This window comes from Corvus cornix, chromosome 3, assembly GCF_000738735.6.
Source record: "Corvus cornix cornix isolate S_Up_H32 chromosome 3, ASM73873v5, whole genome shotgun sequence".
NCBI classification, from domain to species: Eukaryota; Metazoa; Chordata; class Aves; order Passeriformes; family Corvidae; genus Corvus; species Corvus cornix.
In genome coordinates this window covers 5,262,801-5,288,232 of record NC_047056.1, presented here as the reverse complement: position 1 = coordinate 5,288,232, position 25,432 = coordinate 5,262,801, and the positions used below count along the sequence as shown (strand labels likewise).

General features: G+C 44.4%; 1 protein-coding gene and 1 long non-coding RNA gene across 6 annotated transcripts in view; one reads left to right on the top strand and one right to left on the bottom strand.

Annotated features, from left to right (window-relative positions):
• Window positions 1–8,184, bottom strand: part of PLCB4 (phospholipase C beta 4) — a 186,790-nt gene extending 178,606 nt beyond the window's left edge. For 4 of the 5 annotated variants that reach the window (XM_039569012.1, XM_039569015.1, XM_039569014.1 and 1 more), the window contains exon 1: window positions 8,010–8,184. The gene's annotated coding sequence lies outside the window, so the exon portion shown is untranslated. Of the gene's footprint in view, window positions 1–791; window positions 1,155–8,009 lie in introns of those variants that run through there. The other variant, XM_010403024.4, reaches the window with a different exon arrangement.
• Window positions 8,185–8,433: 249 nt separating this feature from the next.
• LOC120411763 overlaps window positions 8,434–25,432 on the top strand; it is a 103,348-nt gene continuing 86,349 nt past the window's right edge. Inside the window, exons 1-2 of the long non-coding RNA XR_005604282.1 lie at window positions 8,434–8,536; window positions 24,653–24,794. This is a non-coding gene — a long non-coding RNA (uncharacterized LOC120411763). The remainder of the gene's footprint in view (window positions 8,537–24,652; window positions 24,795–25,432) is intronic.

Sequence of the window (25,432 nt, the reverse complement as noted above, 5' to 3'; positions counted from 1 at the left end):
GCAAACACAAACATGCAATAGGAACAACACCCAGCATTTCCCCACAGTAATGATCACCCAGCTCTCCAGAGAGATAAAGGCAAAATGTAAGGGACTGATCCTGCTGTTATCCTTTCCTACCTCTCTAAGCCTCTATGCATCTTCACTCCCTGCTGGATCCACAGGCATCTCTGTGATCATCATTAGCAGCCGAGGTCACAGGAGTGCCATTGGAGGTACTGTCTCCCAAGCACGCAATCCATACATCCACTCACAAAAGCACCAGTACAGCTCACAGATCCCACCAGCACCACACCAACTTATTAACTCTCCCTGGGGCAGGGCCAGTTAAGTACCATATGCTTCTTCCAAGGTGCCAGTCTTCATTAATTCCACAGGGAAGAGATAGTATTACTCCCTTAAAAGCAGTGCAAATACTCCCACTACCTGATGCAAAGACTAATTTAAGACATTTTCTTGCATAAAGACACACAGATGAAATGGCACACAAACTATTTTCATATGGCTTTTCTAGTTAAGCTCATGCTCTCATTAGGATATCTCAAAGGAGACCATTTTATCAACATCTGTTTACCAGGCTTGACACATATGCCAATTCCAGCACTTTCTCAGCTTCTAAAGAAAAACAAACAAAAAATTAAAAGCATGCAGAGCCAAACATACACAATACTTCAGGACGCATCCAAGTAGACAGGAGTCTGCTTGAGAAAAGCAAAATTATACCAGTGATGTGTGAACGCAGAGGAGCAGCAACCTGTACCACTGAAAAAAACTTTGCTGTTTGTCCTCACCTGGGCCAAGGTCTTCTCAGAAGCACTATCTCTTCCCAGCCACCTGGTACAGGCACAGGTCATCAAAAAGCTACTCTGTATTTCAGAGCCAAAACCGAGAGCATCAGCAAAAAGAACAGCCAGAGCCAGACTCTGCTACATACTGCCAGATTTGAAGGGCTTGGGGAAAAAAAGAAATGAATCTCTGTATCAGTTCAGTTGCAGCAGAGAGATTCCAGGACCTTCCCCTGGGCAAACGCAGATGTACAGCGGGGACTGCTCCTTGCCAGCCCCAGACCAAGCAGAGGAGGCCACCAGGGTCCCCGAGCCCCAGCTGCTGTGCCTGGGGGAATATGGCACCGGCAGCACCCCCGGGACACCGAGCCGCAGCTGAGCCTCCTCCCGCCCGGGCTGCCCTATTTGAGCCCTCTGTTGTTCTCCCAGGTCACACCGCTCCCCGCCCCCCGAAGCCCCCACCTTCTCCTCCAGCCCGGGAACTCTCCAATCAAAGCAGATAAGCGCATCATGTGAGGGATGGCAGACACGCTGAGGGGAATTTCCGAGAGCTTCGCCGCACCTGCAGCATCCACGGATACAGGAGATTTCCAGTGTGAAAACGACAAGCCAAGCAGGGGTGCCAAAGTATCCACGTTACCTGCAACTCACAGCTCCTGTGCCAGACTGCAGCACCTCATTTGCAATCTGCTCTGATATACCTGCAACCACATTCCATCTTCCCTTGGCATTTAATGTATGACAACTATTTCTAAGTATCTTTTGCTAGGGAAGCAGCACACAAATAACACAGGCTGAAAGACCAGAAAGCAGTAATTACTCAGTCTATTCTTTGCTGATGTCAGATATGCAGCACAGCTCTCTCCAAATCCACCAGAGCACCCAATTAATCTGCACTAATCCTCAAGAACTATATCTGAAAAACAAATAGTAAAATCAAAGCATCCAACAGCCCCTGCCTGCCTTGCAGTCACCATGCTACCCAACCTCTCTTTTAACAGATCTGTGCTTCCTTCTCATCTCTGCAAACAAACCTACAGAGAATTCAGCAGCCTCTCTCCCCGCCTTCTTCAGCAATGCTTTTATTTCCATGATCACAGTCCTTCATAGAAAAAATTACACCAATTCTGTTGGGTTCAACAGATCACGTTAGCCTTGCCAAAGAAACCACTCCATGGCTCTATTTCCTACTTCCCAATAAGGCATTCATATTCCATTTCAACTCACACTTCACCAAGAAGAATTCTGTATGAATTATCCTAATTTGTATATTTCAAAACAAACAGGCTCTCACTGCAGCTATCAACTCCTTTCTTTCCTCTGTCTCCTTTTAGCAGTGGCAGCAGCAGTCTAATGGCAGAGATGGAGACAAGCACCCTGGATCCAGCACACAGCCTCAGCTGAGAGTACAGAACATCTGTACGTGCAACAAGTACAGCACATGCAGCAACATCCCCAAAAGCTTGGGAAAGAAAACCAAAAGGCAAATGTGAGAGATGTGGCAATTTCAGGCATGGGAAATTAAAATGTTCAAGAAGTAGAAAAATGGAAACAGAAAAAGCTGTAGAGTTTTGGAATGGTCTACAAGATCAAGGAGGAAAAAGATGCCACTTTGGTAGGAGAAGTTCTTTCTTCGACCTATCTTGTTCAAGACCACAGCTTATATCTCAGAAAACTTATCTCAGAAAACTCCCTTATTACTTGTTATTTTCCACATCACCAGTGTTCACAGGATCATGGAAACCCTAGATCGCTGGAATCCAAGAGATGCTCCTCATTAACCTTTCAAGTCCTTACTCTCTTTTGCCCCCTTTATTAGTTACTGACCTCCTGGCTGATTGCTTCCAGTCTTCAGGACTGTGCTCAAGTTGAATGTAGAAATTGTTAGAAAAGGAAATTTATCTGTAACTTCAAGAATAAAGAGCCTGCTCTTTAACACCTTTCTCATACCCATTTCCTCCTTAATAAAGTGCACCCAAACATTTCTGAAGCTGAATATATTCTGTCTTGGCTGGCATATTGCTAAACCAACTGCAGACCTAAATTACTTTTATGTAACTATTTGATAGGTGGATGACATTTGTAAATTTTTTTTCTTCATAATTTCAAAAGGTGTTACGCATAAAAACAACAGAATAGCAACACCAAGCCTAGATTAAGACTTCAAGTAAATGGTCTACTGGTACAACATCTGAGAAGGAACAGGATTTAATTTGAACAGTCCCTTTTTAAGCCAGCATTTGTAATGTTACACATCTTCTCAAGGTCTTCTAGGTTGCAAGGCTGGTTCACAAAGAAGTTACAATTTGAGAGCCCCAAAGTCAACTGAACAGAACCAGTTTCTTCAGAATCGAGAGGGCAAAGGCACGTGGTTACTTCAGCAACACCGATTTCCACCACTCTGCAAACAGACCTTACAATAGAGCACATTCCACACAGGTTGTCTCACCTCATTTGCCTAAAGCTCCCAGTTATTGTTACCGAGGAAAGAACAGGCTCTTACTCTGAGCAAAGATCAAACAAGGGACTCTCAGATCTCCAGGTGTAGGGCCTCATAGTGGTACAATTATACCTCCCATATAAAATTGAAAGCAAGGTTCTAACTTTGGATATATGACAGCTGCCAACCAACTTCTTAACTCACATTTTGATCCCTGGCTATTGCAAAAAGAAAGGTGAGAGACACACTATGAGGAATTAGGAGCACTTGTGGGTTATAGATTTTTTACCCGGCAGCATGGAGCAATTGCATAAAGTCAGATTATGGATTCACCTACGAGGTGGTCATGAAACAGGGGAGGACAAGGGATGCCTCACGCCATATCCATGGTCTTTGTGATCAGTGGTGTCTGTTCCATGACCAGCTATCAGTCATAGGTGGGACAGGATCACGACTGAGCTTAACAACACTGACTGGCAATGGAATAGAACAGGAAACCACAAAGAGATCAAAGGAACAGCCTCATCTGCCACAGAACCCTCAACTGTGCAAAAGGCAAGTGGCCTTAAAAGCTGGATACCTTGTACTTCTCCCTTTTCATGAGCAGGTACACTACAGTAGGGCAACCTAACCTTCCAGTGACACTCGCACTGCTCCCCAGGAACAGGCTCTCTCTCACAGGAGGACTGACTGGTGCTTCCTACAACTCAAAGGATGAAATGAAACATTATAACCATTCACAAATACCATTTATCCAAGACTAGTAACACGGGAAACAGGACACTATGACTTCATATTAGGCTAGGAGGCTCTTCAGAGGAGAGGAAGATGAAGGTTTTGTCTCATTCTTATCCAAAAAATCAAGATTCTTTTGCTCTTGCACAAGTACAACTTTAACAAGTACTTCTTTCAGTGGCTGATACGCAGAATGACTTGCAAGACAAATTGACAAAAGAAGCCACAGCACTTCACTACCTCATACAAGCTGATGCTGGTCTTCAAAAGGAGGGGTGCAAGTACTGATTTTCCTCCAAGATCCCTCGCAGGGAAAATATCAGCAGCCCATCACCCAGAAGTCTGCTGGAGAGGAATCTCTAAAGCCACAGTTGTGCTACAACATCTATCCCTGTGACTCGCATAAGCTGCTTGGGAGCATCTTCCCCTGAAAACTGCAGATTTCTGGCATTAGTGCTCCGAGGACAGCACCAAAAGGGTTGGCCTGATGCTGTTCCCATGTTGTGCCACCCTGTTCCAGGCACTCAGATACATTAGCATGCCTTTCTGGAACAAGGAACTTACTACTAGGCCTAATTAATTAATTCCAGAATGGCTGAGAATCTGTCTTCTTCCACAGTTTCACAAGCCTCTTTACCCATATTTACCAAACTTCCAGAAACCACTACCACCGTAAGAAGATGGGTGAAGACCAACAAGATAGATTTTCATAATTTAGTGTTCACAGGGCAAGACATAAGCAAAGCAGGATAGTTAATGCCAAAGCACAGTATCTTTGGTAATTATACCATTGATATCCCCATGTATTCTAACCTTCTACAGGTCAGCTCTTCAGAATACAAAGCCAAAAAATCACATTCTGTTTCTGCAGAAGCAAGAGGACCACAAAACCTGCTGCCAGAAAGTCCTGCCAAATAAAATTTATCTGAGCCTTTGATGCATGCACATAGGTAATTTTAATGTGGTGCTATGCATGAATCTTTCATAAGAATAAGATGTCCTAAACAGTATAATCAAAAAACTTTTGAGGAGCTAACAGGCTGGATCATAAACACCTCCACCGTGTGCAACTTCTGCAGACATCAAAGAGTCTTCCCCAAACCAGATGCATTACGTATCTTGCAAAATTAGTAAATGTACTCAAGCCATCAATTTTGCAATTTTTGAAGTAGCACAATGCATCTATTTATTAGAGAATGGAACTAAGCCTGGGCTGCTGATTAGCCATCCTACAAATAATGCTTATGCAACCCTTCGTAATGATTTCCACTAACAACCAACCAGAGGTTTTATGACTTGGAAAATTTCACTTCTAAACTAATTTACAACACTTCCCAAAATCTAATGGGACAGATGATTCAAACTACAGAGGAAACCAGCCTTCTCTGAAATCAGTGAGGTACAATTTTCGTAAGTAGTCTCTCTTAGGTAAGATGCTTGCATTAAGTTTTGGTTCTCGTTTCTAAAATTCTCCTAAGTACTCCTCTGTTACTTCCTCCCTTTCCTCTAGAAAAGGGATTAATTCAATTTTAAGGAAAATATTAAACCAGCAGTTTCAGACTTCAGTCTCTGGCAAATTATGAACAGGAAGGAACAGCAATTGAGCTGTTAAAACCACCAAGGAAAGCAAACCACTGAACAATTCGAAAAGACCACAAAAAGTGACAAGATAAAAAATGAAAAAGAAATATAAACCAAGTCATTTCAGTAAGCACAAAACTTATACCCCTACAAGTTTTCAACACAGTGTACCTAAGCCTGGTGAAAATGAAGCCATCAGTTCCTACACAGCTGTAACAAATACTTGACAGACTTCCAGCATGGCCCCAAGTTCATCATCACAGCCAGATATTACTGGAACAAATGGCGAAAGTCTGCAACAGAAGTCAGCAGTGTATATCAAGCCCAAACAACTCGCCATTGTTTTTGAAAAGGTGAAAACAGCACAATATTTTGTGTGAAACAACAAAGAAGTATGTCCTCTGTCAGTAAGGGAAATTCAAATGACTTCTCTTTCCTGCCCCTTTTGGTCTTTCTCTCTTCCCCTTCAAGGTTCTGTCTTCCCTGCATTCTAAGAAAAAGCAGAGAGTCTAAGTTATGCACAAATTCATGACAGAAAACACTATTTTAGAACAAAGCTCCTGTGCGTGGGTGCATGTCTTTAAAATAAAAGGCATTGTTACTCTACCAAGTGCATATCCACAGACAGCAATCAAATCAGATCCTCACATTTTATTTTGACAGCTACACAGTTATATTTTCACCAGAGGTTTGACTTTCATATCAATACCTGGTTTTTAGCAATATCATCACGAGATGAATCAAAACTGACACGTGAAGGCACAATGGTATTAATGATTGTGGAAGAGAATTCTCATCCTAGAGCTCTGTAATTTATTTTTAATTACTTCATGAACCTACCAGTTGCAGGGAGGAATAAATCTGTTCCCAGCTCATATTTAGAAACTGTCTCTGTACAACACAAAATTGCTCGGCTCTATATAACAATAATTATTTTGTGGTACATGGAACTATTAAGTACCCTTGATCTGAAAGCCTGCAAGTACAGTGGCCATAACACTTTCAGAAGTTGGAGAAATTAACCTGAAGTGAGTAGTATCAGCTTGCTAACACTGCTCAGGTAAACTACAGAATACAACTCTGAACACAAACGTGTTACGAAAGAATCTTCTCCATCCTCTCACAGGATCTGAAATGCGACGTTTTCCTGAGGACCCTCGTTAGCACCAATTATTAAACTGAAATTTCCATGGTGCAACAGCAAGCAAAGCTCGAGAAACACAAATGTTAGTGACGTATTAAGAGAGGATGATGCACACTTTATTGAAGATTTATACTGTGTAAGACTTTGACTCTGTGTAGCCCCTACCATCCACCTTTCCTACAGATCCATCCCCATGGACACTTTAACATTATATAAACTCCCCCTGAGATAAAGATTATTCCATAACTTTCTAAAATCATCTGCGTTTGAGAAAGTATTACCTAACAAACACACACTAAATACCTCACAAGCGCATTAGATTCCTGGGTTTCTACTAGATGCCAGCACAAAAGAATATTTGTAATTTATTTTGCGATATTAAAAAAAAAGAAGCCAAGGCTGGATAACTGTAACTGGAAAGGATAAGCAGGATTAAGTAACAGGTGTCTGACTGCACATAATTCAAAGCCGTGCATGGAATACAGTGCACAGTCTTGGAATGGCTATGGAATAGAAATGGAAACATTGCTTTTACACCTTGCTTTGAAAATTACCACTAAGTGATTTAAAAGCGTCTTGTAAATTATAACCCCACAGACAGAGGCAACAGGAGCACTTGTATCCCCAGAAACCTTTGGATATATATGAAAGAAAACAAGCAATCTTCAAAGGTGAGCCTGCCTTCCTCCCAGGGGAAAAAAAAAAAGGAAAAGGAAAAAAAAAAAGAAAAAAAAGGAAGAAAAAAAAAAAATCCCGCTGCAAGAAAGTTATACTTTACTACACAGAAACATTTGTCATACCGCCCAGCACTGACAAAATCCGGATACACTCACAAACTACAGCAGCGAGGATGAGGGGAAGACTCCAATCGCCAGGCGCACACACAGCAGGATCCACACAGGGATCCACACATGGAGCACACGGACACGCGTGTGTGCACAGACATACGTGAATGTGACACGAGCACATTCGTGTGTGCACAGCCGTACATGTATGCCACACACAGACATGTGTGACACGCAGACACACCTATGTGGCACACACCCATGTACGACAGACCCACATGTATGACAGACACACGTATGACAGCCCCACACGGATGTGAGGGACCCACACGGTGACAGACCCTATTGGTGACAGCCCCACACGTCTGACAGCCCCACACGATCGCGCGCGTCCATCGCGGCCGGGGGAGCCCAAGGTTACGGCCCGCGCGGGGGGGGCCGGGCAGCGCCGCTCCCCGCCAAGGGCGCGAAGCCGCGGACAGACCCGCGACCGCCCCCCGTCCCCCCCGCCTCAGTGGTGGCCGCCCCGCCGATCTTACCTCAGGCGCCGAGGCGGCTTCCTCCTCTTCCTCCTCTTCCTCCTCCTTCCTCCTCCTCACGCTGTGCCAGTGTTTCTGTGTGTGTGTGTGTGTGTGTGTGTGCGCGTGTGTGTATGTGTGTGTATGTGTGTGTGCGCGACCCGCCCGCCCCACAGCGGCGGCGACTCCTCCTTCCTCCTCCCTTCCCTTCCCCTCCCTCCTCCCCCGCCGCCGCGCCCGCCTCAACCCCCGCAGCGCCCAGAGACGCGGCAGGGACGGGGGAAACCCCAGGGCGGCCGCCGCCTGTGCTGGGCGGGCCGGGCCGGGCCGGGCCGCGCCGGGCCGCCGCCGGCTCCCCCCGCCGCCGCGCAGGGCTGCGGGCAGCGCATGGCAAGTGGGGCGGCGGGGCCGCGGGCGCGGAGCTCCGCCCGCACGGCCCCGGGCGCGGAGGCACCGCGGCGCTGGCCGGCACCCGCAGGTACCGCACACGTGCCCCCGGAGGATGCCCGCGCCGGCGCGCCTCTGTTTACTACACGTATTGGAAAAGGGTGAGGAGGAAATCCCCCTTCCCCCATGTGCTCCCGGGCTCCCGCCAGGCCTGCTGCTTTTCACGCAGCCGACGGGAGAAAGGGGTTGTTGCGGAGGCCGCTGGAGGGTTCCCAAAGTCTCGCAGTTTTCGTCTCAAAATGACAGTTGGACTCCTTGAGTTTTATTTGGAGTGAGCTGTGGAGGAGCTCAGCGCACAGGAAGCACGGGCGGTCTGGAGCGCGGGATTCCCTCTCCCGATATCCCCTGACCAGCCCTTTCACAGCTCATGACTGTCTACAAACCACTGCCATGACTGCCCTTGTGCCTTGTGCCCTCCCTGTGCTCCCCTGTTTCTGCCACCATGTGCCCGGTCTCAGCTTTCCCCCTCTCCTAATGATTTCACGAGATATGTTTTCCCCCGCGTTAAGAAACAAACGTGAAACGCCCACAAACCCGAAGTGCTGAGCTTTACAGCCGAAGCAGGTTCCTCATCCCTGTTCACCTGCAGCCCGCCCTCTTGGACTTTGTTAGTGAACTGCGGAGTTTGGACACTTGGGACCGCTCCGAGGGGACACCGGAGCTGGTGTCGAGACAGGCAGCAAGCTACAGATAAAAACTTATCCAGAGTGAGTTGAGGAAAGAGGGGAAGAAAATCTGAAACAGTTTTGCTGGTCATAAAAAGGGCACTGCATTGCCATGAACTACTCGAGCCAGTAATGCAGTAGCCAAGATCTCAGGCTATATTATCCTATACCATAAACTGCACAAATCCAGGCTTGGAATGAGAGCCCCCATCCCGAAACCAGTACTAGGATGTGATTAAAAAAAATATTCTGCCTTCAAGAGCTGCCACCATGCTTCTATCAAAGAAATAAGCAAATGGGGACTGAGAACAACAGCAAGGATGACACGTGATTCAAGGGACAGCCTGTCAGCAGAGCAGACCTGCAGTCTGAGGGGTTCCTGTGCCGAGGCAAGTGCTGTGTTAAGCAGATGTTTGTGTTTGCTTATGTCTCCTCAGGTAGAAATTTCTCATGGGCACGGTGGCAGGGCTTTAGAAATCCATGAAGTGCAGCAAAGCTGCAGCGAAGGCTAGGGTGGGCGTATCACGCCAAAGGAGGTGAAGGAAGGAAATAACAAAGGAACCTGCATGAGAAGCACGTGAGCTGGATGAAGGCCAGTATTGCTGGCAGGGCCAAAGGGATCTAGTTAACAGGATATGGGAGCAGCAATTATAGCCATTAAAGATGGAGGGTATCAGCTTGAATGTCAGATGGAGGGGGGTTAGTGGAGAGCTTTTTGTTTGTGGTTCCAAAGTGTTTGTTTCTAAATGAATGGGAGATGGATACATTTGTGGGTACACAAATGAAGTGTTCCACGTCCTTTTCATTGCTTTCTTTTCCTTTAATTTGTTTTTTCTTTTTGCCATTGGGCTGTATGTAAATTAAGTAAATTATTATATAAGTAGTAACAAAAAAATATTTAATTCCAGTGAGGCATAATCAGTTACTCGCTAGCAAACAGTATTGGATTCTCCTTAGGAATCCCTGTGTGGTTTCTCTTCAGACGTCTAGAGCTTGCAGAGTCTGTAAGCACTGACATTGTTATTCTGGTCCATAACTCTATCTGGCTTTTCCCATGGTTTCTTATCTCCTTTCACCAAAAATGGCTTCTACATGACTGTAGGTCATGGCTGCGTGCCTGTGCAAGGAGATTTTATTCCAGGGTAAAGCTAGGCCTATTATCCTCGTTATTGTTCTTAAAACAGTTTTAGCAAAATGTAGGGACCTGAAATGTTTGGGTAACTGCATGAAATGCAGGCAAATATTGGCATCTCAGAATTAGTGGAAGTATAGTTTCTTTAGAAAAAGCTGCTCTTTGTTCTTTCGCAGACAGTCCTTCCCCTTCCGCTGTCACTCCCTGACCTGGCTTGTTCACTGAAAGAAGGGCAGTCATCGAAGGAACCCGTGTCAGGACCCTGGGTTTGCGAGGAAACAGAGCTACTGACACTGTCAGTTTTAACAGCAAGGGTACTTCACCCTAGAAGGTGTTCGAAGTCATGGAAAGTAGGGCCATACAAAGGGTCTGAAACTCCCCACACAGTTGTAAAAGGCTGGGTCAGGCCCCATATCAAGATTAATTCCCAGTTCGGTGAATTTTGTTGTGGTACGACTCTTTATACTGTTTGGCCTTCTAAACACAGCATAACTGTTGACAACAATTTGATCTTTGTTTCTCCACTGATTCCGTCCTGACTTCAGCAGTCAGTGTGACTTAGCTTGTTAGGATAAGGAAGGAGTGAATCCAAGAACCTCCTATTTTCCAGCTACTTCTTAGGTTGACTTGCTGCCTTGCTGTGGACAACATGCAGCAGTCCTGTTTCATTTTCTTCCAACAAGACATTTGGTAGTTATAGCTTTAGGAGCAGTAAATACAAACGTATGCAAATGCTAAAGATTTCACCCTCATGGCTTAGCAAAAGGATTTAGGGAAAGATGAACCGTGCCAACAGTTCATGTCAGGTGAAAACAGTATGACCCAGGAAACACAGCAGAACAATCCTAACCTCTGCAGCGATCGGCTGAAACCTGGTGCATTTTAAATGGTTGCCTCTCGTAGAGGTAGAGTGCCACCTCACCTGAAGATAGTCAGCAACAAACTGGAGCTGCCTTCACAGGAACCCACTCAAGCTGCAGCATATTCAGAGTGAAAAATATTTTTCCAAAGACATTGAAATTTTGGTAAAGTAATATGATTTTCCCATGTTTTTTCTTCTCTGATACAAGGGTGCAGGACATTTTATAATCACAGCCCCACTAGGTCTTAGAATATCCACCCAAAGGAGTTTATTCTCAGTGGTCTATTTTCGGGCTGTGTAAGGCAAAATTCTCCTTGGACATCAGCATGTGCAGTGATTGAAAGCAGGCAATAGGCACAGAAACATGGTAGGTATTGGGGTCTGAACCTGCAAAATTCAGTGAGAATGTTGAAGCTGTGGTTCTATGCCATTAGTTCACAGACAATCTCTGACAGATTCTCTGTTGATATAACCTGTGTGTGCTTCTCACTGATTTATGCCACCTCTTGGTCAGGCCATTGATTTTTTTTTTCTCACCACGGATGGTTCTAGTTAAATATGTTGACATTGAATACTAAGGTAAGTTTCACGTGCGTTATACACATTGTAAGTGTGGCTTATTAACCTGGGCCAGGTGCTGTACACAGCAGCTCCAGTGCATGTAGCTACATGGACTTACATCCACACTCTCCCCAGGGAGAGCTTGGCTGCTGTCCCTGCTGCCACAAGGCTCTGCTGGATGTGTTATCATCTGCAACTAATGGTGCTGCGGTTGGTATTGATGGGGAAAACACTGGGATCAGCAGAGTCGATAGCAAAGCATCCACTTAGAGCAGTGATTTTCCAGGTCTCACACTGCAGCCAGGTCTGAGTATCTGCAATACAAAAAGGCAGTCAAATGGTCACTCAAGGGGCAAATTGCAGACTGAAGTAGACAGACATTTAATTTCAGGTCTACTTCTAAAAAAAGAGCTGGGGTAAATAATTTTGATAAAAAATACTTCTGGTTTTTTTCATAACTGTTTTGTGGACATTGCTGGGCTATTTTGTTGCAGCTTGAGGCAGACAGCAAGCTTGGAATATTTTAGTCTGGTAGTTAAAATTTTGGCAAAATACTGGATGTCTTGGCAGTTTTAACTGTAGATTTCTCTACCAGCTCTCCCTTGCAAAATGTTCAGCTACACAAATATTTTGGTTAGGCAGGGCACAGCAAAATGAAAGAGATGTTAGTCTTGAAGCTGTCCTTTTTAGTAGGTTTTTTGCCCAGGGTTTTTAATTTTCCACACCTGTAAATACCATCCTGTTCCAGACCTTCATGGTCCCAATCATTTGTATCAGCTGTGATGCCTTTGTTTTGTGCACCCAAATCCCATCAAATGCTTTGATTTAGGAAAAGCTGAGGTTACCTTACTGAAGGCCAGCTCTCTGAAGAAGCAAAATTACCTCCAGTATCAGATCTTTGATTCATTATAAAATAAAATGATCTGTGATCATCTTTCAAAAAGACTGTTAGATTCCTCCTAGGCTTTTCAGGGAGCTACACATACAGTGATTGATATAATAGGAATGAGTGGGAGCAAAGGGAATGTTTTTCCTCTGCCCGCAATATAATATTAATGACAGACATAGCAATTATTATTTTTGAGGTCTTTCTTATTAAAAGGAGTGACTATTACTAATCAAGAGTGCCATAGTGGATCTATTCAGGATGCTAATTAGTCTCTTTGTTATGCTGGGATATATTTATCTTCAGGCTTGTGCTCCAGGTCTTCTGAATGCAGCACCACAGAAGCACAAGGCTTGAGAAGAGTTCCTCCAGAAGCTGCATAATGCAGCAGGGAGGAAAACAGAGCTTTCAGGGTAATGCTGTGCTAATAAGATTGTGTTTTTCCGTTTGGATGTTAGAGGGGAAAAAAAAGGTTCAGTTTCTTTGCCTGGTTTAATGACAAGAAATTAAATTTAGCATTGAACAATACTTTTTTGTCTTTTAAGGTACCAGTATCTCCACCTTCCAAAGAAATGGCATCCATAGCAAAAATAGCACGGTACTATTCAACTTTTCAGCCAAGGAGCCAGTCACTGTTTATGGGGTTTATGTGTGCAAGACAAGGGGCTCTGTCCTTCATCAGCATCCCTGTCCCCATCTTCCATGACCTGAACAAGATCTCTTGCTGCCTGACGTGCCTACGTGCTAGGTTCAGCAGCCCAAGGAGGGAGCCCTGGGGCTCCTTTCTCACTTTTGAGAGCTCATTCCTCATTCCTGTCTGTAGAAGAACAAAGCCTCACTCACCCAGTGTGTGGAGAGTGCATTTCACCTCCAGTCTCACCCTCCATGTATTTACATGGCCAATGAGACTCAGGCTGCCTGCTGAGCTCTCAAACCTGCTTCTGCTCCCCCTCCTCAGCTGAGTGTCTGCAGGGGTGCAAATCAAGTTGACTTTTGTCTAAGTGTTCAGGAGAGCTGAAGGGGATTGGCATTGCCTGCAAGGAAATCATGAGAGTATCGGCACAACCAGGCTGAAACAACAGCACTCAGTGTTGTAAATGATGTCTAGAAAGCCAAGCAGGTTATGTAAAAAATGCTCTTTGAAAATCGTAAAGGAAAACTTAATAATAAACTGTAACAAATCTGTGCTCACTCAGAAGTACTCTGCTTTAAATATTAATGCAAAATGCAAGAATTTTTCAGTTCAGGATTTTTCTGTCTAGAGAAAGACTTTAAAGAAGTTGCAAAAGACAAAAGCAGTCCAACCCCTCAACCTTCTTCTGTGACTTTTAGTTCACTAGTTGACAATCCTTTGTTTTCAGTCCCATCAGATGCTTTTCAACACCCATTTTCCTAGTGTCTAACCACTTGTGATTTGTTTATAATGATGCAGGTAAATTCACCATCAGTGAATTTCAGTGGGAAGTCCAAAGGTGCTCTCTAACATCAGCAGCAAGTTCTTGCCTTAGCCCTTCAATGTAAACAGTGAAATCTAGGGACTCTTCAGCTTATGGGGTTTGTGTTTTTATCGTGGATTGTATGACACAGTGCTTGCAGTGGAAGGTCCCTTCCAGATGTCTGTACACATTTTGTGTATCTGCTTCTCTGTATTTTCCATTAGATCTTCTAGGAAAAGTAATTTAACCAATAACATTACTCTGTGTGTTTCCCTCCTACAGACATGTTCCTGTTCTTCCTTTTCCAGGGCTCAGGTTGTTTTATCTTTCTCAAAACTTCTTGGAGTTGTTGGATGATGCAATTTATCTTATTAAGGTGCAGTAAGTATTTCAATGTCACCTGAGTCTGTATTTGTACCATGCAAGTTAAAGTGCATGTGTAGTACCCAAAGGCTTTCCATACTGCTTCAGCATCAGAGATGGCCCTTGAAAGAGGCAGTGTGTGTAGTCAGACCATGATTCTGGTTAGAACAGTGAACAAACAAAAAAAATCACATCAGCACACTGTCTGAATAGCCGTGATATTTCAATTCTTCTGCCACTTGTCATGTTTCTGCTCTGATACCATTGCAAAAAGTCAGGTGCACTCTCCTGTCTTTGCTCCCCACCCAGGGGAGGGGGACAAGCCCCCTGGGAGCAAGCCAGCTGTGTTTTGTGTGACAGTGAGTTCCTGTTGTGCACTTCACCTGACAGCAATGAGGGGCAAGGCTGTCTGCTGGTGAAAGGAGAGGGTGGAAGGACAGGGCATGGCACTTGTGTGCCAGAGGGGCCCAAGGATATTAATGCCGCCCACTGCTGAGCCGTCTGCAGGTTATTACATGACTTGATGGACAGTCAGTTATTAGAAAGGAGTCACACCAAGTCCACTGCGTGGGCTTAAGCACATCTCCTCCTGCTATGCTGTTATTTATCTCTCCACTGTACTTCCAGCATTTGTTTTTAATTCATATACTGACAGTGACACATGGCAGGAGTCCACAAATGCATAAGACAGCAGCTGGTTGAGCCCCAAAGGAACTGTCTTTTGGCAATAAATCTGAGGAGCAGACAGCAAACCACACTTTGATAGGTACAGAGCAGGTTGGTCACTTGAATGCTTATGTACCTGCTTGCTGCAGGGCACGCACTTAGTCAGGCAGCACGAATGCAACATCAGTGCCCTGCCAAAGCAGCCAGACCCTGGAGACCAGTGAGGTGAGGATCACACAAGGTCCACCAGGTTAGCGCCAGGGAACTGCAGTTACCCTCCTCCTCCCTCCTTTTGACATGAAACGTTGCCACATCCTCTTCTTGAATAATTAAACTACAGCTGAATAATTCAGAGACTATTCAGAGTCTATTCAGATTGTCTATTGTCTGGTGCTGAGCAGGGGATGACTGCAGCAACACACAATACACAACAATGGGGTAATGTTCTTGATAACTTCGGGGTAACTTTTTTTACCACAAAGCCACGTTTGGGGTTTGGGTTTGGTTGGTTTGGGGTTTCTTTGCTCTCTCCCTTCTCTATACTAATACTGCCCATACCCGTGGATCTTGAGGTATCATTGACCAACCTGCCCTTGCCATAAAGAGGGGAGCAGTCTCTAGGGTCAGGCTAGTAAGGAACATCCTTCAAACATCACCTGGACAACAAGCTGCATCAGAAAAAATGTGGTGTCCTTCCTAACAGCTTTGTTCAGGCATGCAATAGGGAGGTGCTGGATATCTCCTCAGGCTGTGTGACAGGGTTTTATCCTCTGGCCCTAAAGAGCTGGCAGTGGATGGGCTTGAAGGAGCTGGAAAGAGGCTCTTGTGATTGCTGCCAGGAGGACCTGACATGTAAAGGGATGTTCCCGCTTCTCTCAAATTGCTGGGAGAGGCACAATCTTCACCAGTCTTCATCCCCACCATTGCCCCACTGGGGTGTGTTTTCCTTGCACTTGGGGCACAAGGTCTGATCCTGCTTTGTCAGCTTGACCCCAAGCTGGAGGGTGGAAAAGACTCATTAAAATTCAGCTCTGCCAGCCTCAGAACTGTTCAAAACAGATAGTAAATACACTGTTCCTGTCTTTCTTTTTCTGTCATCCTCCACTCCCCCTCACTTTCTTTCCCATCATCTGTTGCTACTGCAGCCTCCCACAAGCCTTTCCCCACATTCTGCTCTCCCAGAAAAGGCAGGGGCTCTCCCTGTGGAGCGGTGGGTCTGCCTCAGCAGCACAAAGGGATTTGCAGCAGCAGGACTATGGGGAATTATAAGGTAGAGTTGGGTTGTGAGCTGTAAAACCTGCCTGCAGAGGCACATGGCAGAACAAAGGAGCACATGGCGGCACACTGAGGCTGCTCTGCACCGGGCCCTGGGGCCAGGAGGTGTCACACGCAGACCCTTATGAAGTGTGTTGCTGATGTGGCCACACGGGATAGGTCCCACCATGTAAGGAAATAGTGTGCCTTGGAAAGGTGGATAAAACCAGCTCACTCCTTTGAATAAACGACTCAGGTGCCCTGCCGGTCTGGGTCCGAGATTCAGCTGCTGACAAATGGTGCCCTGTGTGAGGGGTTTATTATACGCCTACCTGTGCGTCCTTTGGTGAGCCCCATAGGACTTGAAGGGCTGCTGCAAGAAGCAGGAACGCTGGCCAGCGATAATCCCCTACAAGTTGAGCCGTGGGGGACGTAGGGGATAGAGTATCCCAGGAACAGAATGTTCCAAAGACGTTAAAACAGATTTTAAAGAAACGTGGCAGGAAAGCTGAGTCTACAGATTTGATCAGACTGTAGTTCTGTGCAAAGAACTGTGATTCAACTTTAGATAAGACCAATATTTTTGATCCTCGGACATGGGATGCTTTAGAAGCAGCACTGACAAAGCTTTTGTGTCCGTGGAGGGCTGTGTGTAAGGCGCTCAGTGCATGCGGCACCCAGAGACCGGACAAAGAAAGCCGCTTGTGCCACCGCAGCAGCCGTGCTGAGCCCTTCTGCGCTGCCAGTGAGTGACAGTAAGTCTGTTGGGGCTGTGGGAAGAGATGGCCCCTCGTGCCCCGACCCATTTGACCCTGGAGGGAAGCCGGACAGTACCGTGAAAAAGCTCGTGCTGGCTGCACCATGCAGCATCAGCTGGAGCTGGGTCGCAGCGAGTGGCTAGAGCCGGGGGGAGCGTGTTCCCTCTCCGTTTGCCTTCTGCGAGAGTGCAGCGGCGGCGGCAGACACGGCGAGGGGAGAGCGTGCGGTGCCACAAGGGCGCAGCGCCGGCGAACAGCCCCGCCGAGGAGCACACGGCAGAGCCGCGCTGCAGCCGTGAGCGCACGGCGGTGAGCGCACGGCAGCGAGCCATAGCGCGAGCACGTGGCACAGCTGTGCCGTGGCCGCTCCCGGCGGCCGCCCCCACACCGCGGATGGGCGGGATCAGCAGCACTGAGAGCTGGGGGGCTGGGGCTCCGCTCAGCTCATGGCGAAGGCTGTGAGGGGCTCTGCATAAGAGGCGAGCCAGCGAGGCCCACACTGTTACAGCCAAGGCCCCCGTTCACTGTGGACTCTCGAGAGCTGATACTGTGCTAGACAAAAAGACTAAGTGGACCAATAGCCCTTCCCCAGAAGGCTGGGGGAAGCTGCAGCATACAGCATTTGCACCAGCTTGTGTGAGAATGGCTGCAAGCTAGGCATGTTGTTCCTGCAGCTAGTCCATAGAACTCTGTTTTCGTTATTCAAAATGTTGCCACATTGATTGTAATTTTCCAGTGCCTAGATTTAGATCCCTCATTGTTCTAATTGTTTTTTGTTAGAAATGCTCCTGTAATAATTATAGTCTGTAAGCTAGTTTTTTAAGCAGGAATTAGACTTGTTACCTTTTGAAACCTTCTGAAACCACTTAGAGAGTTAATGTTACTATAATTTTGATTTTGCAAGACCTAGATTTATATGTATTCTGTGAAACAATGAAGTATTTAAGCAGTTGAAGATAACTACCTTGCTTATTTTTGCTCGGTGAGTGCTTGTTGTTTTATTAGATGTATTATTTTACTGTTCATAGTAAGAAAACTGCGTATTATCTTACACATTTTCCTGAATTTAGTAAATTGAAAGATGTTCGTGTTACATATTGCTAAAACAGAAAAGGGGGGGATGCAGAGATAGGGTGTGCCCCCAGCAAAAAGACTGTAAAGAAGTTTATATGTTCTTAATTTTTCAGTTGTATTCAGAATGATATCAATAAAGTTTTAAAGCAATTTTGTAGGTATTTTAGAGAAACCTTCTCAGCCAAGGCTTGAGGCTCTGGCCAAGCCCTAGCCCTGGCTGACTAAGGAATTATACCATCAGACCCAGGTGTTTCTGCCCTAAAAGTGTAATCAAGTCATTTTGACTTGCTAATTTGATCTTAAAAAAGCTGGACCTTCTTTCAAAGTAAACTTGAAAGTCTTGCCTAGAAGAGACTTTCTAAGTCTTCACTATGAAACAAGACCTTCCAGCAGTTGCAGACTCTGAGTGATGGTAAAAGTTTTAGACAACTTTACATTGTTTCTGAAAGTTTTATCTGTTTGATAACTACCATAATTCTTAATTGTATAAAACAGAAAAGGGGGAATTATGGGGAATTATAAGGTAGAGTTGGGTTGTGAGCTGTAAAACCTGCCTGCAGAGGCACATGGCAGAACAAAGGAGCACATGGCGGCACACTGAGGCTGCTCTGCACCGGGCCCTGGGGCCAGGAGGTGTCACACGCAGACCCTTATGAAGTGTGTTGCTGATGTGGCCACACGGGATAGGTCCCACCATGTAAGGAAATAGTGTGCCTTGGAAAGGTGGATAAAACCAGCTCACTCCTTTGAATAAACGACTCAGGTGCCCTGCTGGTCTGGGTCTGACATTCAACCACTGACACAAGACCAGGCACTCACTGGCTGTGAGGAGCAGAGACAGGTACCAAGTCATCAGGGCTCAGCAGAAGCTGGGGATAGAGCACAGGGGATACCAAGCAAGCAGTTCTGAGCAAATGAAGTCAAATAAATTAATGCAATTTCACCAGTTTCACCAGCTCTACTGAGGATGGATTTGGCCCAAGGAAGCAGCAGGAGGGCAGCACTTGAAAAAGTCAGACCCTGGGAACCAGAGAGCTGAGCTCTACAAGCCACACTAGCAATGCTGTGCACACACAAGAACAGCCATGCAGCTCCGTAATTGCTCATCTTCTGTTCTCCAGCTCTGTAGTATCACTCCTCAGACTAAAACCTTAATGAGTGCTTGCCAAGTTCTTGTAATCACACCAAATTTCATAATTTAAACATGTTTTGAAGCTCCAGAGAAAAAATGTACATCAGTGGGAACCAGCCATCTGGAAAGCTTTGGAGTCTTTTTTTGCTCATTTGTTTGTTTGCAATTCAGCTATTCCAGTACTGTAAGGGTAATTTAGTTGTTTATTTAATTTTAAAGTTTTTAGGTTACAACATGAGTTTTAACTAATAGATGAAGGCACACTATGAAAAGTAAATGATTCCTGAATGATGAGTGAGGTTTGTAGTTATGCCAAGGTATGGTCCATACTGTTACAACCCGTTACTTCTTCCTAGTGCTCTTTGCATAATAGTTTCTTGTAATGTGATTTTTCCCTTGTCTCCAAATTGTAAAAGAGACGTAGGGTCATAACCTTAGGGTACAAAAGAAGAGACAGAGGCAGCTTCACTAGCCATGACATTAAAAGGTCAAATCATCAAAAGAAAAAGAGATAGTGATAAAAAATGCCTTCTGAAAAAATCCTTTGCAATATGCCATGATCCTGGCCCAGGTGCACTGTACCTTATGACATTATGTATTACAATATGTGCCAGCTCTGCCTTCATACAAAATCAAAACTGCTTTAAGTAAATGATTAGGTTATTTCTTCCATGTTCACACCTTTTCTTTTTTTTTTAATTATTTATTCTTGCTGACATGACTTTATGTACCGTATTATTCCTTTCATTTTCTGGACAGTGGGGTTTTTTTGTTGTTGTTATGATTTGTTTTAGTGGTCCTTTTGAGGCACCTAAGCAAGAAAATAGAGTCAGGAGAATTGAATGTGAATTAAAGTGAATGAAAAGAGAGACTAACAAGTGAGCTGTGACAGGAAAGATTACTTTTGTGGGAAAGAAATCAACACAAGCAGAGGAATGAAAGGACACAGAAGAAGAAATAATGACAAGAAAGAAAGATAACACACAGTGAAAAATAAGAGATGCCAAAAATTGTAATACTGAAGAAAAAGGTACACAATAATCTGCTATAGGGGAAAGAAAATCATTGGACTGCAGAGAAAACTGAAAAGGAAGTCAGAAGAATACACAATTTTATTCCAAAACCAATTGAGAGGCCAATAAAGTGTCAAATATAGGACAAAATTGAATATTCCTTTAAATGACAAGATACATGACCTTGGAATAGAGGCAGCAGTTTTCAGGGGTTTTTTTCCCAGCCATAACTCAGGCAGAAACTGTAGGTGTTGAGTAAATTTTTAATTGAGAGCATAAATGATTTACATGTTCACAGCACTGCCTCCCTCCTTCCTCTGCCACCAAGTGAAATTCTTCCACAGCAAGCATCAAACCTTGATTTCCAATGCCATTGTCATAAATAAAGGCTAGTCCTCTAAGCTTTCTCTGTTTTCTGACAGTACATTGCTTTGTGCCCACTGTCAAAGCTCCGATTGAGACATTTTTCTCTGAGAGTGTGTATTTTAGAGGAACATGGCAATCCAATCAAAATAGCTGTTTATAGCCTTAGGAGGCAAAAAACCAACTGTTAACATTTGGATGTTTCTACAATTAATGTTTGTATGATCTTACATCTTAATGTGAATATATTTGAATGCTTTTGGGTGCTGCATAATAAAGAGCTGGTTACTAAACTTAGCAGCACTTCATGTAGATTAGACATTATAATTGATGCTTACAGAACAGGACCCAGAGAAATTAATTTTATGTTGCTCCAATTTCACTGGTTTAAATTAAAGAGTTGCAAAAGGTCTTTATACCATGGGGGAAGAAAAGAAGTGCTGGTATTCATGGGTGGTGGCAATTGTGTTTATTTGTTCTCTGGAAATGCATGGATGTCTTGTAATTCCTGCCCAGGGTGAGCTCTCCCAGCTCAATTCCCAGCCTTGCTGCATCAGACTTCAGCCTTCTCCTCCTCCTCCAGCATCCCTGGTCTCTGATATTTTCCTTCTTTCCCTGTTTTCTTGCCTTCTGCTTCAGTTCTTGAATAGTGACAGAATTACAGCCTTGAAAGATGCCCCTGTCCCAAAAAGCCAGAACAATACTGCTCACACTGAGGTTTTCTTCAGTCCTTCACCCTTTTCCAGCCTAAACCCATGCCATGGGTTTTCAGCTCACAGTTCAGAAGCAGTAGCAGGAGCAGGCTGGCTTGGCTTGCCTCCTTTGGCTGGCCTCCCTAAAGAAACAACCTGAAATCCTCATGTACTGGTACATATTCCTTTGCCCCCTTCCTTCCCCATCCATGCTCCTCTTCATGCTTCTTTCAGCTATTCCAGGGGGTCCAAATCTCTGCTAACACCTCCTGTTAGTCCAGGCTTTAGCTATTTTCCAGTCAAAGACCTGGGTATGTGCACAAAGTTTGGAAGAGGATGGCTTTGCCTAGAGCACAAACACTCTCCTTTCTTTGTCCAGGGCCTGTTCATGTGCCAAAAGCCTTTATTGATCAACCTGTATAGATATTCTGGCACTCGGTTGTGCCTTCAGCAGAAGAAAGACTGCCAGAGGCATAAAGTGTGGATAATTCATATTAGTCAGGCTGGGACCTGTATATGAGGATAGATAACCCAAATCATCCCAATACCATCTTCTACGTGGGAGACAATTTACTGTCCAGATGCCAGACCTGAGGTCAAGCAGCAAGATTTGTACCTCCTGAACCAAGAATGTAATGCAGCTGCAGCTGATCAATGACAGCCTGAAACAGACTGCAGCCTTGGCCAGCTCCCTCCCAAGCAGGTGCCACAAGGCTGCCAATCTGGCATTCAAGGCAAAGTGGTACCACCACATGATGGAGTAAAGGAGTGGCTCGGATATCTGACCCCAGGAGACAACTTCGAGTTATGCTGGATTCATAAGACACTAAGGAGAGAAACCTCATTCTTTTTCACATATCCCACGAAGGAATATCACAGAAGATGTTTTGTATGCCAATAAGGAAGAAGGAACCCCCTGAATCTAGAATTTATCTCCATCACAAATAATCCTGAATAAACACCATTAATGAGCACTGACAGTGCTAGTACGGAATTCTGTCCCAGCAGTTCCTAGTTAAGCTGGCCTGTTCCAAACACTCTAATCTAAAATTATGTTTATCAGGGAAGTCATAAAAGTGGGAACTCCAATCAGCAATGTTTGGTGAAAGAAAGGAATAGATAAGATTTTTCGTATGCCCGGAATTCCTAGTTAAGTAATGGCAGTAAAGGGAGGTGAAGACAACAACAGGCAGGGGAAAATCTGTAATGAGGCCTCATTAATACTATAGTTAATTGATTTTCTGCTTAGATTCCAAGGAGGAACAGGAAGCTTTCTTTAAGGTGGGTAGTAGATTAGCAAACATTGGAGAGACAGAGAGGAAAGGAGACATTCACATACAAACAATGTGAACTTTTCCAGTTTTGAAAACTCTACTTGCTTCAGAAGTTAGTAAGAAACTCAGTGGTACAATATTCTCGGACTATTTTAAGCCTTAAAAGATTTTTTTTTCCAAACTTCACATGCCTAAAAAAAAAAAAATCATTTTTCCCTGTTTGTGAGACTTCCCCTCTCCTTTTATCATATCTGGGGAGCCATAAATTGAAGAATCCAGCGTTGCTTAACTCTGCTAATTGCTTGGCCCACATCTGATTCTTTTCTCATGCGGCAATTCAGATGCTCTGAGTAGTGAGATACTGAGAGAGAAACAAAGACTATTTTTCCAGAACGAAAAAGTCCTGTTTTAATTCAGTTCAGGTGAACTATACAGACTTTTTAAGTGGTTGCTGCTGACTGAAATTAAACAGGAGCAATACAGTGCCAAAAGAGCTGTCCAAGAATATTATCAAAGTAATGATCTGTCTAACCACATACATGTGTTCATATGGGATATTGCTCTCTGAAGTCCCATGGGCTGCACAGCAGGGTTATCCCATGGCATCTCACCCAAGCCCTGATATGTCCATTATCTCAGTGCTGAATTCATCCCGATAGTCCAAATCCAAGAGCAATGCTGCCTTACCAATCTGTCTGTCTAGCTCAAAGTGCACCTTTTTTTCCCCCCTCTAAAACCTTTTCCTATTTATACTCTGCTTCAACATCCGTGCTTTATTCCCTATTCAACATCCATTTTCCCTTAAGAGAGATAATTAATTTAGAACGCCAAGCAATCAGACATAGGTGAGAAACCAGCTTTCCTGGTGTTGCCTTTCTTTTCTTAGCCATTAAATGGTGCAATTCTGCCTCACGTTTACATGGGAACAAGGGAGTACACCCAAAATCAAAACCAGAAAATAATTCCTTTTAATGCTATGCTAACATAATGAAACACAGAATTGCAGAAGTCATATTCCTCTACTACAGTATTAATTCATCCTGGGTTCTTAGGTACTAAAAAGTCAAGAACTGACAAAATTGGGCTTTGATGTGTCATCTTCACTTAAGCAACCACATGCTTGCCCAAGTAAATAGTTTCAAGAAGCGTTTTCAGGAACCTCGGGTGCAGTAATACTTCAGAGATTTCTTTTTCTCATCAGAGCAGAGCAGCCTGTTTGCATTTATTGAAGCTTTCTGTACGTGCTCCCTGCTTTTAGTCCTAAAGGCTGCCAGCAGTCGGGTGCTTCAGTTATAGGGTGAATCTCAGCCCTTCGTTACCCAAGGTGATGGATGCAAAAGGTCACATCGACTCTGCAAAAAGGAAAAATGAGTCCCCAGGCTGTGTGAGCTGTCGACTTAGGTGTTTTGTCTGAACTGGTCTTAGGGTGTCTTTGACCCTTAGAAAGAAACTCATCCTCTGGGACTTGAAAAGGAAGAGGGGAACTGGGAAATAGTTGATGTCACCCTTCTCTCAGTCAGGTTTTAATCCTGTAATCTGAGCGATCACCTCCCTCGCTGCCTTGGGTGACCTTGTTGCTCTCAGCCATCTTGTCCTGCTGCCTCAGGAAAGCTGCATACACATGCAGGAATCAGGGCATAATTGTCCTGAGAACATACAAATGGGCACATATGATGATCTCAGTTATTTAGTGAAATCTGCGCTCAGGTTTCATCACCCTAGACTGAGGTCAAATCCTCTTTTGATTTTAGTATATAAAAAGCCCTTTCTTGATGCTGTAATTAAGTATGTTATATTATTTATTCCATACCCTTCATGCAGTGAGTGACTTCTGCTAGCCTGCTTTTTGCGTGATTTCCCTTTAGAGCTGAAACAGTTGGGATAGTGAAAAATATATTACTTGTCACCTCCCACCCCCCAATATTGGCACAGTGTGTAAAGTCCGAAAGCGAAAACATTCACACATGCAGCGTTCTATCACTGTGAGTCTACTTGGACTCCTCTTTTAACAAAATCCAGGTGATTCCATGTGATTCTACCTTTGCAACACAGCATGTGCTCACGCTGGATGCATTGTGTTTTGCAGACGCCACAGGAGAAGCCTGATGGAGAGGGGCTTGCGGACGAGAGCGAGAGAAAACTACATTCACAGTAAATAAAAGCATCACCCACAGAGGATCTCTCAACTCAGTGACCTTTGAAGTTGCAAGAACACATGGCCTAGACAGGTAAGGGAATTCCATTACTCATTATTTTCTGGTGGTTTTGTCCTGTGAAGCATGCTCGTACAAGGAAAGAGCAGTTTGCAAAACTGTGTTTAAAGAGAAGTGGATTTGTCAGCCGTGACAACAGCTAGGGGAAGATTTAAATAAAATAATAGGTGTTTTTTCGCCTTTAATGTCTATAATTAGTTAATGCAGCGTAAAAACCAGCACATCATTACTCTTCCTCTCTCCATTGTAGAAAAAATCAACAAAGAGAAAACATGCAAACCCAGTATTTTTTAGCTTGTCTTTTAAGAGCCTGGCTCCTGTTTAGTATGCGTTTAGTAACGATGCATTCAAATGAATAATTTAGACCTTTGATGACAACTTTTCAAGAGCAGTTTTATCAATGTCAGACAGCTTCCTGTTTTTGACCATAGAAACACAAGATAGAAACCACCACCATCATTATTAGTTTTGGCTCATCTTCCTGCTGTTTGGATAGGAAAGCCCCGTTTTAATTTTTTTTTCTGATAGTGAATTAGCATTGTTACTTTTAGAACTTCCTGATTGTAAATGCTGAATCAAATATATTACCATAAAAGAAAAAAAAAAAACCCTGCCTTGTACCAGCACTGCTAAAGCTGCAAAGTCAGACACTC